Source organism: Triticum aestivum, chromosome 1B (genome assembly GCF_018294505.1).
Source record: "Triticum aestivum cultivar Chinese Spring chromosome 1B, IWGSC CS RefSeq v2.1, whole genome shotgun sequence".
NCBI classification, from domain to species: Eukaryota; Viridiplantae; Streptophyta; class Magnoliopsida; order Poales; family Poaceae; genus Triticum; species Triticum aestivum.
The window spans coordinates 690,097,743-690,117,159 of NC_057795.1; the positions used below are offsets into that span (position 1 = coordinate 690,097,743).

Here is a 19,417-nt window from a genome sequence, read left to right on the forward strand (position 1 = left end):
CAAACTAAATGAAAACTTCCTTAGGAAAGATTGTTTGTCATTCCCAGATGCAACCTTCTACACAAATTTTAAAATTTTTGGGGTCAATTTTTCAACTAATATTTCACATAAATAGAGGGAGTTAATGTCTTTTTCTGTCATATCTATTCTGCTCAACTGGGCCGAAAATTATCCAGCCCAGTCTTGCCTGGCCCTTAGGCCCATTGGACAGCAGCTCGAGCACCGCTTGCCGTCAGATCTTGATCCAACGGTGCGGAGCGCCCACGTCTGGAATAAAAGAGACGCTTCTTGCGGAAACCCTAGTATCCTCCCACCGAAAACCTATCCTCCTCACACCTACGCATCCCCGATTCAGATCTCCCACCTACGCATCCTGTCCGCCGCCGGCCCCTTCTCCCATTGCCCCGGCGCCCCTTCCACAGTAGATGTGCGCGCCGCCCGCCTCGGCCTCGTCGGCGACAGACGCGCCGCCGCTATCGACGACGGCGTCACGCCCGGCGAGCCATAGCCATGGCCTCTCCCTCACCCCTGTCTAACCCTAGCTTCCCGTCGCCGGAGGTGGCGCCCTCCTTCCCGAGCCGCGCCTTCATCCTCTGCTCTCCCACAACCCCAAACCCGTCCCCGCCGCCGATCTCCTCTCCCCCAACCCCAGCCCCGCCGACGACCTCCTCCCCCACGCCTTGACTGCCCGGCGACATCGTCTCGTTCATAGCCGTCCTCGACCTCCGCCTTCTACTCCACCCTCTCCTTCTCTCCACGCTGAAACCGTAGATCGACGCCATGGCCACCTCACAGGTGAGGCACGCAGGAGGAGCCCGTCCATGGCGACACCGGTGAGATCTGGTATGGATCCCCCCTTTCTTCTTCTTCTAGATTTCTTCATTTTGCTCGAATCTCATTGCGTTTGTCCGAGTTTTTTTGTGGATCATATGGTCAAGGAGGACACCATGGACAAGCCCGATGCCATGGCGACCTCGCACGTAGCACAGGAGGAAGCTAGACATGGCGACAACCGATCTGGTATGACCCCCCTCCACCCTCTCTGTGTAGGATCTTCCTCACCTCTCGTTCTCACCCTCCCAGATCCAGCGGAGCAAGGTCGCCATGGCCTTCATTGAGTAGTAGCGATGTCATGTTGTTCTGTTTGCCCAACTGCCTAACTATACTGCTGCAACTTGATTGTGGATTAGCTGCAACTTGATTGTGGATATAATTTGTCACCCCAACTGCATGTTGTGATGTCTGCCCTATCGCATATATCCCAATATTTAGTTATTCACCTTTCACTTTTCTCATTAGGATGAAGATTGTTCTTCTATCTGGTTCATATGCATGATCATTTTTTTGTGAAGGCAGGTTTTAATCTTTCGAGTCAGACATGCATAAATTACCTGACACCATTTTGAACATGACGTGTTTGATGCATCTCTTTTCAGGTAAGAGATGGCTCTCACCAGAATTGGTCTTGTTGGCCTCGCCGTCATGGGGCAGAACCTTGCCCTCAACATTGCAGAGAATGGCTTCCCCATCTCTGTGTACAAGCTACATCGCGCCAAGTTAGAAAGGCTTCCGCATCTGTCTACCACATCTGTGAAAGTGTGAATCGTGCTGCTGATTTCCTGATGTGTCTTGGATACAGAGGGGATCAAATCCAGTGATAAATGCGGATACCCTATATTTTCTGCTTACTATTTGGAGGTGTATGCTGATTATTTGAGGATGCTTTATATATGTCCCAAGATGTCTTTATGCAATACCTGATATGATAACATGACCTGAATTAGGACTATTAGCTCCTTTACTTGCTCTGTTTGGTTAAGACTAATGATGCCATGGATAAGCACATTACTATTAAGTTTAAAAGTTCTGTTAAAACAAGGTGGAAGCATGTTCTTTCTAGCAAATTTTTTATGCACTGCCACACTTATATTTTAATTTTCTATTATTTTTATTGCTGCTATGTTGGTACTCCCATTGGGTAACTTGGCTAGCTGCCCATATCAGTTGATGAACTATATTATCCACTGCTTTTAATCAGCTGATGATGCATATTCAGTTTGGCTGATTTTGCTACATACATATATACCTGGCTTTGTTTTAGTCTGGCAACTCAACTGTGATGCCATTGCTGCTGCTCTATATAACTCATGTATGTTTATTGCATGCATCCTAATTGTCTATATAACGTGTCTAGTTAATGACCAGTATTGAGAGATTTTGGTGGTTGCAGTACATTTAACTTGGAGTTCTGCAGTACTCCTAGATTTGCTACTCAAACAAATTTTGAGTACTTGCACTGGGAAGGAGTGAAATACTCCTGGTACTGGCATAGGTTTAAAAAAATGACTTGCGTAGGTTTAAAAATAGTACTCGTCTTTGTGATGAAACCAACAAGCAACTTGCTAACCTCTTTCAGTGTTCAATCATCTTTTAATTCTTAAATTTCAGTGTTCAATTTCAGATTATACGAACTGGAAGTGTCTGTTCTTTTTCTTTTTGAAGTAGGGAGGTTCTTGATAGCAGTGTGGTAAGCAAAACATTAACTTTGTGATGCTTCCAGTAGACCACTAGCATGCATGTTTTGGGTAATCAATTTAGCTGCTCTGTTGTGTAAATTGAAAGTGAAGAAACCTAATAAGTTAAACACAGGTGCATGATTGTATACCTAATATGATATGCTTTTAAACTGTACTTGGGTACTGAACCCAAGTTAAGTATACCCGAATATTCTCACGCGTGCGCATAATATGCTGGATAGATAGCTCATGGTTTGTTCCTGTACCATTCTTGCTAAATGGTTAGCTCATGGTTCTGTGTAGCAGAATATGTTTAAATTTTCTAGGGTACCCTTTTTTACTCTGAATAAGCAACAGAAGTGCTCAACATCCGTCATGCATAACCCTGAACATTATTTGTCTCTATTGATGTGTCTCGCTGTGTACGTATAGTGCCTGTACATGCATGGTTGTGTTTTGCAGGTGTAGGGTAACTTTTACTGCACAAGTTAACTTGAGACTGGTTAAATTTTTTTGAAAGATGGGCTGTCTTGCAGTGTCTGCGACTAGAGGGGAGGACTTCTTTGCAATCTCAACGTACCCTGTTCATCAGAGACAACATCTCTGTGGGCGCCTCCGTGCGCTCTTTGGGCAGCTCGGAGCCATGTTGTCAGAGCTCTTCACCAACTGGACCATCTACACCAACAAGGTGGGTGCATCTCCAATCAATTCTGCAGCGGTAGCAGCACCAGCAGTACTTCGTTTTGAAAATCCGTCGAGTTTCTGACACTGTCAACATGGCTGGAATGCATGCAGGCAGCGGCGCTGGGGACACTGTTGTTCGTGATCGCGATCAACCTGGTGATTGGCATCCTGCCGCACATGATGCGCCCGGCGCCATGTAGTACCTCACGGGCATGCTCGCCTCCCCCAGCATCCCGATCTCAACGATCCTAGTGGTCGCCGTCCTTGTCCTGCTCGAGGAGCAAGGGGAGGGGCGCATCTAGCCAGCCACAAAGGGCCTGCTCTGTACCACCACATCATCAGCCTTCTGCAGCATCGAGTTCAATATGTCAGGTGACCCGTCCTATCCCGTTTGATATGATGTTCAATAGTTTCTTGTAGATGAATGATGAAGTGTTGCTATGAATGTGAATGAGTAGCCACAAGTCTGTTTGCATCGTGTTGCCATAGCTAGTGAATGAGCAGCCACAAGTCTATTTGTGTCACTGCCATAGTTACCTGAATACAAATGAGCAGCCACAAGTCTGTCTGTACTGTCACATTGCCATCCATAGCTGCCAATCACTGTAGATAAATAGAATTTCCCCAAAACTATGTGGGAAATTTGGTTAACCTTGTTGAATCAGATATCATTCTGACACCTGATTAGCATATCACTTGTCTATGTTCAGTGAAGAGTATTCAGTTTAGATGCAGATTTAGTCAACACTATGGATCAATATTCAGTTTAGATGTAGATACAGTCAACACTAGGTATCAATACATGTTTGCGAATGTGATATGCACGGTTTCTTATTAGATCTCAACTTCAGCATCTATTTTTCATTGTTAGGAGAATGTTATATGCACAACTTCACTTGATTTCCTAACTTTTTTGATTTATAACCTGCATATGCGGTGTACAACAGCCCCAGGAGAAGAATCCCGAAGAAAACCAGTACCCAACTATGTGTTTTAGCTCCCTGGAGCTGGCCATGTTAATATTAGGTGTATTTTATAGTTGAATACCTGATTTGTATTGCCATGACTGTAAATTACTTCGTTTGGCTGTTGTTTGAAATTGTATGTGTTATTGGCTATTTTTGAATCAAGTTATTGGTTAGTTCACAAATAGTGAACTGATGTGCGGCGCCTAAACAACACCCTTGGGTCCCATTTCACTAGCAAGTCCTTTAAAATGGGAAACAAACAAAAGAAAAATAGACAAGTGGGACCTAATTGGATGATCTGACTAGTGGGACCTGGTCTAAAATGGAATGTAAAAAGGCCAAGGCTCAAACAAGAAATGGAAGCGAAAAGGCCAAAGGCCTAGAAAATAAAAGGCCAAATTGCTGGGCTAGGCCAATGTAGCTGACTAAAATTAAAAGGAAAACAATCATAAATGGGCCGAATTGTTGGGCTAGGCCCATGTAGAAAACCGAATTGGACCGGGCTGAATCTTGTGCCACATCAGCTTGCCACGCTGGATGCCTACGTGGCCTGGGGAGGTTGCTAGTGACAAAATGCCATAGTGGACATATTTTGGTCATAAACGTCTTCGACCATTCCAGAAGAAAGGTCGCTATATTCAGTTTACGACCGCCAGCTTTTGACCTTCTCTTTTTGGTCACAAAAAGGTCGCAAATGAAAAACCATGACCTTTCAGTGACCAATAGTCAATGTCACAAGTTGACATATTTCTTGTAGTGGGTACCCTTTGAAAGTCATTATATTCGAAGATGGTAACTGGGACAGCGAGTACAGGTCATCTTCAATATCGCCATCATGCATGGCACGTTTCTGCAACCAACCGGCGAAAGTCCTCGTTTGTTCACGTGTAATCCAGTCGTCAGACTTCTTCGGGTGTTTGTAGTGTAGAAAATTCTTGTGTTCCTCCATATGGGAAGCCACCAAGGCGGAATTCTGTAGAACGGTGTAGTGTGCTTCAATGAGAGAATGCCCGTCCATACATATTATTTGATCGCCTCCTAGCATGCCTTTTCCATCCAGTCTTCCCTTATGCCGCGATTCAGGAACACCAATCGGCTTAAGGTCAGGAATAAAGTCAATACAAAACTCAATGACCTCCTCATTTTCATGGCCCTTCGAGATGCTTCCTTCTGGCCTAGCACGGTTATGAACATATTTCTTCAAGACTCCCATGAACCTCTCAAAGGGGAACATATTGTGTAGAAATACAGGATCCAAAACGTTAATCTCTTCGCAAAGGTGAACTAGGACGTGTGTCATGATGTTGAAGAAGGATGGTGGGAACACCAACTCGAAACTGACAAGACATTGCACCAAATCATTCTGTAACCTTGGTATGATTTCTGGATCGATTACCTTCTGAGAGATTGCATTGAGGAATGCACATAGCTTCACAATGGCTAATCGAACGTTTTCCGGTAGAAGCACCCTCAATGCAACCGGAAGCAATTGCGTCATAATCACGTGGCAGTCATGAGACTTTAGGTTCTGGAACTTTTTCTCTACCATATTTATTATTCCCTTTATATTCGACGAGAAGCCAGACGGTACCTTCATGCTGAACAGGCATTCAAAGAAGATTTCATTCTCTTCTTTGGTAAGAGCATAGCTGGCCTGACCCTGATGTATGCCGTCTTTTCCGTGCATACGTTGCTGGTCCTCCCGTGCCTCTAGTGTATCTTTTGTCTTCCCATACACGCCCAAGAAGCCAAGCAGGGTCACGCAAAGATTCTTCTAAAGGAAATATGCCCTAGAGGCAATAATAAAGTTATTATTTATTTCCTTGTATCATGATGAATGTTTATTATTCATGCTAGAATTGTATTAACCAGAAACATGATACATGTGTGAATACACAGACAAACTAAGTGTCACTAGTATGCCTCTACTTGACTAGCTCATTTATCAAAGATGGTTATATCTCCTAGCTATGGACAAAGAGTTGTCATTTGATTAACGGGATCACATCATTAGGAGAATGATGTGATTGACTTGACCCATTCTGTTAGCTTAGCACTTGATCGTTTAGTATGTTGCTACTGCATTCTTCATGACTGATACATGTTCCTGTGACAATGAGATTATGCAACTCCCGTTTACCAGAGGAACACTTTGTGTGCTACCAAACGTCACAACGTAACTGGGTGATTATAAAGGTGCTCTACAGGTGTCTCCAATGGTACTTGTTGGGTTGGCGTATTTCGATATTAGGATTTGTCACTTCGATTGTCGGAGAGGTATCTGTGGGCCCACTAGGTAATGCACATCACTATAAGCCTTGCAAGCATTGCAAATAATTAGTCAGTTGTGGGATGATGATGTATTACGAAACGAGTAAAGAGACTTTCCGGTAACGAGATTGAACTAGGTATTGAGATACCGACGATCAAATCTCTGGCAAGTAACATACCGATGACAAAGGGAACAACGTATGTTGTTATGCGGTTTGACCGATAAATATCTTCGTAGAATATGTGGGAGCCAATATGAGCATCCAGGTTCCGCTATTGTTTATGGACCGGAAACGTGTTTTGGTCATGTCTACATTGTTCTTGAACCCATAGAGTCCGCACACTTAAAGTTTCGATGGCAGTTATATTATGAGTTTATGTGTTTTGATGTACATAAGGAGTCCGGAGTCCCGGATGAGATCGGGGACATGACGAGGAGTCTCGAAATGGTCGAGATGTAAAGATCGATATATTGGACGACTATATTCGGACTTCGGAAAGGTTTCGTGTGATTCGGGTATTTTTCGGAGTACCGGAGAGTTACGAGAATTCGCCGGGAGTATATGGGCCTTATTGGGCCATGCGGGAATAGAGGAGAGAGGCCGAAAGGAAGGAGGTGCATAGCCCCCCTCTTGTCCAAATTGGACAAGGGGTGCAGCCCCCTTTTCCTTCCTCCTCTCCCCCTCTTTCCTTCTCTCCTACTCCAACAAGGGAAGGAGGAGTCCTACTCCCGGTGGGAGTAGGACTCCCCCTTGGCGCGCGTCCTCCTGGCCGGCCGCCCCCTCCCCCTTGATCCTTTATATACGGGGGGCAGAGGGGCACCTCTAGGCACAACAATTGATCTCTTGATCTCTTAGCCGTGTGCGGTGCCCCCCTCCACCATAGTCCTCCTCGATAATATTGTAGCGGAGCTTAGGCGAAGCCCTGCGACGGTAGAACATCAAGATCGTCGTCACGCCGTCGTGCTGACAGAACTCTCCCTCAACACTCGGCTGGATCGGAGTTGAGGGACGTCATCGAGTTGAACGTGTCCTAGAAATCGGAGTTGTCGTAGTTTCGGTGCTTGATCGGTCGGGCCGTGAAGACGTACGATTACATCAACCGCGTTGTTATAACGCTTTCGCTTTCGGTCTACGAGGGTACGTGGACACACTCTCCCCTCTTGTTGCTATGCATCACCATGATCTAGCGTGTGCGTAGGAAATTTTTGAAATTACTACATTCCTCAACAGTGGCATCCGAGCCTAGGTTTTATGCGTTTGATGTTATATGCACGAGTAGAACACAAGTGAGTTGTGGGCGATACAAGTCATACTGCTTACCAGCATGTCATACTTTGGTTCAGCGGTATTGTTGGATGAAGCGGCCCGAACCGACATTATGCGTACGCTTACGCGAGACTGGTTCTACCGACGTGCTTTGTACATAGGTGGCCGGCGGGTGTCAGTTTCTCCAACTTTAGTTGAACCGAGTGTGGCTACGCCCGGTCCTTGAGAAGGTTAAAACAGCACTAACTTAACGAACTATCGTTGTGGTTTTGATGTGTAGGTAAGAACGGTTCTTGCTCAGCTCGTAGCAGCCACGTTAAATTTGCAACAACAAAGTAGAGGACGTCTAACTTGTTTTTGCAGGGCATGTTGTGATGTGATATGGTCAAGACGTGATGCTATATTTTATTGTATGAGATGATCATGTTTTGTAACCGAGTTATCGGCAACTGGCAGGAGCCATATGGTTGTCGCTTTATTATATGAAATGCAAGCGCCCTGTAATTGCTTTACTTTATCACTAAGCGGTAGCGATAGTCGAAGAAGCAATAGATGGTGAAACGACAATGATGCTACGATGGAGATCAAGATGTCGCACCGGTGATGATGGTGATCATGACGGTGCTTCAGAGATGGAGATCACAAGCACAAGATGATGATGGCCATATCATATCACTTATATTGATTGCATGTGACGATGGTGATCACGACGGTAGCATTTTAAGATGATCTCTCACTAATTATCAAGAAGTGTTCTCCCTGAGTATGCACCGTTGCGAAAGTTCTTCATGCTGAGACACCACGTGATGATCGGGTGTGATATGCTCTGCATTCAAATACAACGGGTGCAAAACAGTTGCACATGCGGAGTACTCAGGTTAAACTTGACGAGCCTAGCATATACAGATATGGCCTCGGAACACGGAGACCAAAAGGTCGAACGTTTATCATATAGTAGATATGATCAACATAGTGATGTTCACCAATGAAAACTACTCTATCTCACGTGATGATCGGACATGGTTTAGTTGATTTGGATCACGTGATCGATTAGATGACTAGAGAGATGTCTGTCTAAGTGGGAGTTCTTTAGTAATACGATTAATTGAACTTTAATTTAACATGAACTTAGTCCTTATAGTATTTTGCATGTCTATGTTGTTGTAGATAAATAGCTCGCATTGTTGCTTCCCTATGTTTTTATATGTTCCTAGAGAAAATTATGTTGAAAGATGTTAGTAGCAATGATACGGACTAGGTCCGTGATCTGAGGTGTATCCTCATTGCTGCACAGACGAATTATGTCCTTGATGCACCGCTAGGTGACAGACCTATTGCAGGAGCAGATGCAGACGTTATGAACGTTTGGATAGCTCAATATGACGACTACTTGATAGTTAAGTATACCATGCTTAACGGCTTAGAATCGGGATTTCAAAGATGTTTTGAACGTCATGGACCATATGAGATGTTCCAGGAGTTGAAGTTAATATTTCAAGCAAATACCCGAGTTGAGAGATATGAAGTCTCCAACAAGTTCTATAGCTAAAAGATGGAGGAGAATTGCTCAACTAGTTAGCAAGTGCTTAGATTGTCTGAGTACTACAACCGCTTGAATCAAGTGGGAGTTAATCTTTCAGATAAGATAGTGATTGGCAGAGTTCTCTAGTCACCATCACCAAGTTCGTGAAACTTCGTGATGAACTATAATGCAAGGGATGACGAAAACGATTCCCGAGCTCTTCGTGATGCTGAAATCGACGAAGGTAGAAATCAAGAAAGAGCATCAAGTGTTGATGATTGATAAGACCACTAGTCTCAAGAAACGGGCAAAGGAAAATAAAGGGAGCTTCAAGAAGAATGGCAAGCAAGTTGTCACTCCCGTAAAGAAGCCCAAAGCTGGACCAAATCCTGAAACTAAGTGCTTCTACTGCAAAGGAAATGGTCACTGGAAGCGGAAATGGCCTGAATATTTGGTGGATAAGAAGGATGGCAAAGTGAACAAGGGTATATTTGATATACAGATTATTGATGTGTACCTTACTAGTGTTTATAGTAGCCCCTGAGTATTTGATACTTGTTCGGTTGCTAAGATTAGTAACTTGAAATAGGAGTTACAGAATAAATAGAGACTAGTTGAGGGTGAAGTAACGATATGTGTTGGAAGTAGTTCCAAGATTGATATGATCATCATCGTACACTCCCTATATTTTCGAGATTAGTGTTGAACTTAAATAAATGTTATTTGGTGTTTGCGTTGAGCATAAATATGATTAGATCATGTTTATTGCGATACGATTATTCATCTAAAACAGAGAATAAATTGTTATTCTGTTTACATGAATAGAACCTTCTATGGTCATACACCCAATATTGATGGTTTATTGAATCTTGATCATGGTGATACACATATTCATAATGATGAAGCCAAAAGATGCAGAGTTGGTAATGATAGTGTAATTTATTTGTGGCACTGCCGTTTGGGTCATATAAGTGTAAAGCGCATGAAGAAACTCCATAAAGATGGATTTTTGGAATCACTTGGTTATGAATCGTTTGATCCTTGCGAACCGTGCCTTTTGGGCAAGATGACTAAAACTCCGTTCTCCGGAACAATGGAACGAGCTAGTGACTTATTGGAAATAATACATACTGATGTATGCGGTCCAATGAGTATTGATGCTCGTGGCGGGTATCGTTATTTTCAGACCTTCACAAGATGATTTGAGCAGATATGAGTATATCTACTTAATAAAACACAAGTCTGAAACATTTGAAATGTTCAAAGAATTTCAGAGTGAAGTGAAGAATCATCGTAACAAGAAAATAAAGTTTCTACGATCTGATCGTGGATGAGAATATTTGAGTTACGAGTTTGGCCTTAATATAAAACAATGTGGAATAGTTTCACAGTTCACACCACCTGGAACACCACAACGTTATGGTGTGTCCGAACGTCGTAACCGCACTTTATTGGGTATTGTACAACCTATGATGTCTCTTATCGGTTTACCACTATCGTTTTGGGGTTATGCATTAGAGACAGTTGCATTCACTTTAAATAGGGCACCATCAAAATCCGTTGAGACGACGGCTTATGAACTGTGGTTTGGCAAGAAACCAAAGTTGTCGTTTCTTAAAGTTTGGGGCTGCGATGCTTATGTGAAAAAATTTCAACCTGATAAGCTCGAACATAAATCAGAGAAGTGCATCTTCATAGAATACCCAAAGGAAACTGGTGGGTACACATTCTATCACAGATCCGAAGGTAAGATATTCGTTGCTAAGATGGATCCTTTCTAGAGAAGGAGTTCCACTCGAAATAAGTGAGTGGGAGAAAAGTAGAACTTGATAAGGTAATAGTACCTTCTCCTGAATTGGAAAATAGTTTATCAATGAAATCAGTTCCAGTGATACCTACACCAATTAGTGAGGAAGCTAATGATGATGATCATGAAACTTCAGATCAAGTTACTACAGAACCTCGTAGGTCTTCCAGAGTACGGTCTGCACCAGAGTGGTACGGTAATCCTGTTCCGGAAGTCATGTTACTAGACCATGATAAAACCTACGAACTATGAGGAAGCGATGATGAGACCAGATTCCGCGAAATGGTTTGAGGCCATGAAATCTGAGATGGGATCCATGCTTGAGAACAAAGTGTGGACTTTGGTGGACTTGCCCAATGATCGGCAAGCCATAGAAAATAAATGGATCTTCAAGAAGAAGACAGACGCTGATAGTAGTGTTACTATCTACAAAGATCAACTTGTCACAAAAAGTTCTTAGACAAGTTCAAGGTGTTGAATACAATGAGATTTTCTCACTCGTATCAATGCTTAAAGTCTGTCCGAATCATGTTAGCAATTGAAACATTTTATGAAATCTGGCAAATGAATGTAAAAAACTGCATTCCTTAATGGATTTATTAAAGAAGAGTTGTATATGATACAACCAGAAGGTTTTGTCAATCCCAAAGGTGCTAACAAAATTGTGCAAACTCCAGCGATCCATCTATGGACTGGTACAAGCATCTCGGAGTAGGAATATACGCTTTGATAAGTTGATCAAAGCATATAGTTTTATACGGACTTGCAGTGAAGCCTGTATTTATGGTAAAGTGAGTGGGAGCACTACAGCCTTTTTGATAAGTATATGTGAGTGACATATTGTTGATCAGAAATGATGTAAAAAATTTCTGGAAAGCATAAAGAAGTGTTTGAAAGGAGTTCTTTAAAAGAAAGACCTCAGTAAAGCTACTTACATATTGAGCAGCAAGATCTATTGAGATAGATCAAGACGCCCGATAAGATTTTCAAGGACTACATACCTTGACAAGATTTTGAAGTAGTTCAAAATGGAACATTCAAAGAAAGAGTTCTTGCCTGTGTTGCAAAGGTATGGAATTGAGTAAGACTCAAATCCCGACCACGGCAGAAAATAGAAAGAGAATGAAAGTCATTCCCTATGCATCAGTCATAGGTTCTATAAAAGTATGCCATGATATGGACCAGACCTATTGTATACTCTGCCCTGGTTTGGCAAGGGAGTACAATAGTGATCTAGGAGTAGATCACTAGACATTTTTCAAAATTATCCTTAGTGGAATAAGGATATGTTTCTCGATTATGGAGGTGACAAAAGGTTCGTCGTAAAGGGTTACGTCGATACAAGTTTTGTCACTGATCCAGATGACTCTAAGTCTTAATATGGATACATATTGAAAGTGGGAGCAATTAGCTAGAGTACCTCCATGCAGAGCATTGTAGACATAGAATATTTGCAAAATACATAAGGCTACGAATGTGACAGACCCGTTGACTAAACTTCTCCCACAAGCAAAACATGATCATACCTTAGTACTCTTTGGGTGTTAATCACATAGCGATGTGAACTAGATTATTGACTCTAGTAAACCCTTTAGGTGTTGATCACATGACGATGTGACCTATTGGGTATTAATCACATATAGATGTGAATATTGGTGTTAAATTACATGGTGATGTGAACTAGACTATTGACTCTAGTGCAAGTGGGAGACTGAAGGAAATATGCCCTAGAGGCAATAATAAAGTTATTATTTATTTCCTTATATCATGATTAATGTTTATTATTCATGCTAGAATTGTATTAACCGGAAACATGATACATGTGTGAATACATAGACAAACTAAGTGTCACTAGTATGCCTCTACTTGACTAGCTCGTTTATCAAAGATGATTATGTTTCCCAGCCATGGACAAAGAGTTGTCATTTGATTAACGGGATCACATACTTAGGAGAATGGTGTGATTGACTTGACCCATTCTGTTAGCTTAGCACTTGATCGTTTAGTATGTTGCTACTGCTTTCTTCATGACTTATACATGTTCCTGTGACTATGAGATTATGCAACTCCCATTTACCAGAGGAACACTTTGTGTGCTACCAAACGTCACAACGTAATTGGGTGATTATAAAGGTGCTCTACAAGTGTCTCCAAAGGTACTTGTTGGGTTGGCGTATTTCAAGATTAGGATTTGTCACTTCGATTGTCGGAGAGGTATCTCTGGGCCCACTCGGTAATGCACATCACTTTAAGCCTTGCAAGCATTGCAACTAATTAGTTAGTTGTGGGATGATGTATTACGGAACGAGTAAAGAGACTTGCCGGTAATGAGATTGAACAAGGTATTGAGATACCAACGATCAAATCTCGGGCAAGTAACATACCGATGACAAAGGGAACAATGTATGTTTTTATGCGGTTTGACCGATAAAGATCTTCATAGAATATGTGGGAGCCAATATGAGCATCCAGGTTCCGCTATTGGCTATTGACCGGAAACGTGTTTCGGTCATGTCTACATTGCTCTCGAACCCATAGGGTCCGCACGCTTAAAGTTTCGATGACAGTTATATTATTTGGTTTGATGTACCGAAGGAATTCGGAGTCCCGGATGAGATCGGGGACATGACGAGGAGTCTCGAAATGGTCGAGACATAAAGATCGATATATGGGACGACTATATTTGGGCTTCGGAAAGGTTCCAAGTGATTCAGGTATTTTTCGAAGTACCGGAGAGTTACGGGAATTCGCCGGGGAGTATATGGGCCTTACTGGGCCATACGGGCATAGAGGAGAGAGGCCGAAAGGAAGGAGGTGCGCAGCCCCGCTCTGGTCTGAATTGGACAAGGGGTGCAACCCCCTTTTCCTTCCTCCTCCCCCCCTCTTTCCTTCTCTCCTACTCCAACAAGGGAAGGAGGAGTCCTACTCCCGGTGGGAGTAGGACTCCCCCTTGGCGCGCCTCCTCCTGGCCGGCCGCCCCCTCCCACTTGATCCTTTATATACGGGGGCAGGGGGGCACCTCTAGGTACAACAATTGATCTCTTGATCTCTTAGACGTCTGCGGTGCCCCCCTCCACCGTAGTCCTCCTCGATAATATTATAGCGGTGCTTAGGCGAAGCCCTGCGACGGTAGAACATCAAGATCATCACCACGCCGTCGAGCTGACGGAACTCTCCCTCAACACTCGGATGGATCGGAGTTTGAGGGACGTCATCGAGTTGAACGTGTGCTAGAACTCGGACGTGCCGTAGTTTCGGTGCTTGATCGGTCGGGCCGTGAAGACGTACGACTACATCAAACGCGTTGTTCTAACGCTTCCGCTTTCGGTCTACGAGGGTACGTGGACACACTCTCCCCTCTCGTTGCTATGCATCACCATGATCTAGCGTGTGCGTAGGAATTTTCTGAAATTACTATGTTCCCCAACATGTTCGTCACGTGCATCACGTCGATTGAGGAGCGGACCTCTAGGTCTTTCCAATATGGCAGGTCCCAAAATATAGATTTCTTCTTCCACATGGGTGCGCGTCCGTCAGCGTCCTTCGAAACAGGTTGTCTGCCAGGACCCTTTCCAAAGGTTACCTTCAAATCCTTGACCATATCATGTACATCAGCACCAGTACGGTGGCGAGGCTTCGTTCGGTGATCCGCTTCACCTTTGAAATGCTTGCCTTTCTTTCTTACGGGATGCCTGCTTGGAAGAAATCGACGATGTCCCGGGTACACATTCTTCCTACAGCTCTCCAAATATATACTGTCGGTATCATCCAAACACTGCGTGCATCTACGGCATCCCTTGCTGTCTGTCCTGAAAAGTTACTAAGAGCAGGCCATCATTGATGGTCACGAACAGCAACGCCTTTAGGTCAAATTCTTCCTGTTTGTGCTCATCCCACGCACGTACACCTTTTCCATTCCACAGATGTAATAGTTCTTCAACTAATGGTCTTAGGAACACATCAATGTCGTTGCCGGGTTGCTTAGGGCCTTGGATGAGCACTGGCATCATAATGAATTTCCACTTCATGCACAACTAAGGAGGAAGGTTATACAAACATAGAGTCACAGGCCACGTGCTATGGTTGCTGCTCTGCTCCCCTAAAGGATTAATGCCATCTGCGCTTAGACCAAACCATACATTCCTTGGGTCACCTGCAAACTCCTTCCAGTAATTTCTCTCGGTTTTTCTCTACTGCGACCCGTCAGCAGGTACTCTCAACTTTTCGTCTTTCTTACGGTCTTCTCCGTGCCATCGCATCGCCTTCGCATGCTCTTTGTTTTGGAACAAACGTTTCAACCGTGGTATTATAGGAGAATACCACATCACCTTGGCAGGAATCTTGTTCCTGGGGTGCTCGCCCTCGACATCACCAGGGTCATCGCGACTGATCTTATAACGCAATGCACCGCATACCGGGCAAGCATTCAAACCCTCGTACTCGCCGTGGTAGAGGATGCAGTCATTAGGGCATGCATGTATCTTCTGCACCTCTAACCCTAGAGGGCAGACAACCTTCTTTGCTTCATATGTACTCTCGGGCAATTCGTTGTCCTTTGGAAGCATATTCTTTATCATTACCAGCAACTTTCCAAATCCCTTGTCAGATAGACCATTCTCTGCCTTCCATTGCAGCAATTCCAGTGTGGTACCCAACTTTTTTCGTCAGCTTCGCAATTCGGGTACAACAATTTCTTATGATCCTCTAACATGTGCTGCAACTTCTTCTTCTCCAAATCACTTGCGCAGTTTCTCTTTGCATCGGCAATGGTCCGACCTAGATCATCAACGGGCTCATCTGATGCCTCTTCTTCAGCTTCTTCCTGCATTGTCGGCTCAGCTTCTTCCCCCATTGTTGTATCATCGTATTCAGGGAACCCATGGCCAGGATAGATGTCGTCGTCCTCTTCTTCTTCATTGTCTTCCATCATAACCCCTCTTTCTCCGTGCTTGGTCCAAACATTATAGTGGGGCATGAAATCGGACTCTAATAGGTGACGTGAATGGTTCTTGACATTGAGTAATTGTGACCATTCTTATAGCCAGCACATGGATAAGGCATAAAACCATCTGCCCACTTGTTTGCCTCAGCGGCAAGCAGAAAAGTATGCACGCCATTAATGAACTCGGGAGAGCATCAGTCGTCATACATCCATTGTCAGCTCATCTTCATTACACAACACCGAATAGACCAAATTAATACAAGTTCATACATAAAGTTCATATACAACACTTAATTAAATGCAACATACAAATAACTCTCCAGCTAAAGAATTTAAACGCAACAACAAATGCGATCAAGATCGCAACTAAGGTAACAATTGATCCAATAGCATAATGATACCAAGCCCACTATCAATGGCATATTTTCTAATCTTTCTAATCTTCAAGTGCATTTTCTCCATCTTGATCTTGTGATCATCGACGACATCGGCAACATGCAACTCCAATTCCATATTCTTCCCCTCAATTCTTTTCAATTTTTCAATTTTTCAATTTTTAACCTCTCGACAATAGGGTCCGTTGGAATTTCCGGTTCAGATACCTCCTAGATAAAAATATCTATGTCAACTTGATGGGCATAATTTGTCATAAACACGAAATGCAACAACTAGTTTTAAAAGAGAATATACCACATCCGAATCATAACAAGGACGAGGGCCGACGGGGACGGATATCAAAACCATGGCACTATGTATAACAAACAACGTACGAGTAAGATAATTATACGAGTAACTATATATCCAAATCACACAAACATGAATTTGGTAATGTAAAACATTCATGAACAAGAGCCTCACCACAAGGTGGTGCCGGTGACGGGACGGTGCGGGCGATCGACGGTGGTTACGACGGAGATTTAGAAGGCACTAAGTAAACCACACCTACATATGCAAACTAAGTGTTATTTTTGACCTCAGATTGCATATAAATCAAATACTAGCACATATAATTTCTCCCAAATTACTAAACTCACAAATTAATCACTATACAAAGCATTGCAAGAGCTAATCTAGCAATGAGAGATGAAAAGACAAAGTTGCTAACCTTTGTGATCATTTGAATGGATGGGGGCCTTCAAATCTTGACAAATTTTGGGCAAAATGTGTGATGAGATCGAGGAAGAGAGGGGAAGAACAGAGGAGGAGAGGGGAAAGGGGAAGAACAGAGCGAGCTCGGGTGGACGAAGGGTTTATGTACGACGACCTTTAGTACCGGTTCGTGACACGAACCGGTACTAAAGGTGCTGGAGGGGCCCCAGACTGACAACATCCTGCCACCACTCTCTTTAGTACCGGTTCGTGGCACGAACCGGTACTAAAGGTTCACCACGAACCGGTACTAATGAGAGCGGCCGGCTAGCCGTTGGAACCGACATTAATGGACACATTAGTGTCGGCTCAAAATCAAACCGGCGGTAATGTGTCTCAGATTGTACCCTTTTTATACTAGTGTAGTTTCATCAATATATTGCTATTCATGTTTTATCCATTATTTTTCTGGATTAAACTAAACTAGAAAATGCCTAATTATTCAACACAACCTAGATACGGTGATGTCGGTGCTCTGGTGTGTGATGTCGATGAGCCCGTCGTCGTCGTCGGTGAGGGAGCAGCGGCCGATCCCGATGCCGGAGAAGACGGACTTGATCTAGATGTCGTGGTTGCGGCTGACCTGGAGTCATAGAAGGACTTCATCCGCGCCACCATGATGCTGAACCGCGTCAGAAAGCCCAATAGGATGCCAGCTTGCTCGCCGTGATGATGGTGTGGTCCTCACGCCCTGGCGCCGATCTATTCTGGCTCCCCGCCTCGTGCTCCTCATGGATCTTGGACCATATACCTTCATCCTCGTATCCCTGCTTTAGGCCGCCGTCGCTACCGCCACGTCCCACGTCAATTAGCCGCCGCTGTCGCACATAAACGAAGGAGAGCGGATAGGTGGAGCGGGGCGGCGAGAGCGAGGAGGAGGAGGGGAGATTCGTGCGGTGGTCGTAGAGGAAAACCAGCGGAGGCGATATACACCCGGTGGAGGTGTTATCTCATGACGGTAAGATCCCCAGCTCATTTTTTCACCACACAAAACAGCTCACACCACTGACAGTAGGCTCGCGAATAAACCTGGGACCACCTACAGATACTCAGCCACAAGCAAAACGTGGCGATCGCTTCGCCTGTCCAGAGGAGCTGCTCGCCCCTGTCGCTCTCGTCCTTACAATCACCCATCGCTTCGTAATCCGCCACTCCCATTGGCCGAAGACAGGCTTTCACCTGGACACAATCCGCTGCTCCCACTAGCCAATGCTAACAGTACACGCCCTGTCGACGTGTATAGCGCGAGAGGGCGCCCCATCTGCGCACGTTAATGTTTTTAATGTACGTCATGGGGCCTACTCTCAAATACGCTGATATACGACCTTTTAGGCAGGGCTGCAAATTGCTATACATCTTGTGCACACTTCCCCGTGCTGGTTTGGCGGGGTGGATTAAGAGGTGCTGCAGACCGGCCTCTGCAGCGCTTTTCCGGGCCAGCTGCTGCCTACTATATCTATTAGCCATGTCAGTCATTTCATCTACAGCCAATCTAAGAGCCAACTCATATAATATAGAATAGTTAGTTATAAGATTTTACTACTTTATCACTACATGATCTACCTCCTTCTCTTACAATGCTTCTTGGAGCGCGTGCTGCAGCTGGCTACTAGTTTACATCCCTCTTCTGTTCTCTCTTTTCCAACTAAACAAGATATAATATTTAAATTCCTATAGCTTGCTTACATCACCCTATTGTACTTACTCTAAGACGGCATAGAACCGTTGCGTGCATATGCATGTTGCGAGCTAGCTCAGGGCCCTTAGCACTGTGACACTGCTCGACCGTCCTGCAAGTAGCTAGGGCACCGCCATTAGTCCCTATTTCGGAAAAAAAAACATTTTGCAAATACCAGGAACGACCCCCCTCCCCCCAATGGATTCAATGCATCGGCAACACCAGCACGGCGTCATCAGTCTTCTCTCTTGCCTAGTCACGTCCGCTTGAATGCTTCTGCCCCGCAATCACACCTCTTTACTCGCTCCGACCAACATGTTCCTCGCCATTAGAGCATGGTTAATAATATAACGAGCCGCTGGCTATACGATGTTGTCATGTCATCTATAGCCAAGCTTATAGTCCCCGAGTATAATAGTTAAATATAAATATGTACTATTTTATTGATACATGACGCATCTCACTCCCCCACAAAGTCTCTAAAAGCATGTGTTGCAGCTGCTGTTAATCTGTAGCCCGCTTCTTTTTTCTCTCTTCCAACTCAGCAAAATTGTAATACTTAAAGTCTTATAGCCCACCTATATCACCTTGTTGTACTTTGTCGACGACTTG

At 44.1% G+C, this 19,417-nt stretch overlaps 1 long non-coding RNA gene across 2 annotated transcripts; it reads left to right on the forward strand.

Annotated features, from left to right (window-relative positions):
* The first annotated feature begins 307 nt into the window (after positions 1–307).
* LOC123149633 (uncharacterized) lies at positions 308–4,361 on the forward strand. 2 transcript variants are annotated; one of them, XR_006474776.1, is made up of 5 exons: positions 308–1,020; positions 1,437–2,527; positions 3,053–3,204; positions 3,312–3,572; positions 4,148–4,361. It is a non-coding gene; the product is annotated as an uncharacterized lncRNA (long non-coding RNA). The 2 variants fall into 2 exon arrangements; XR_006474772.1 differs by having other exon boundaries at positions 1,437–3,204.
* Positions 4,362–19,417: the final 15,056 nt, after the last annotated feature.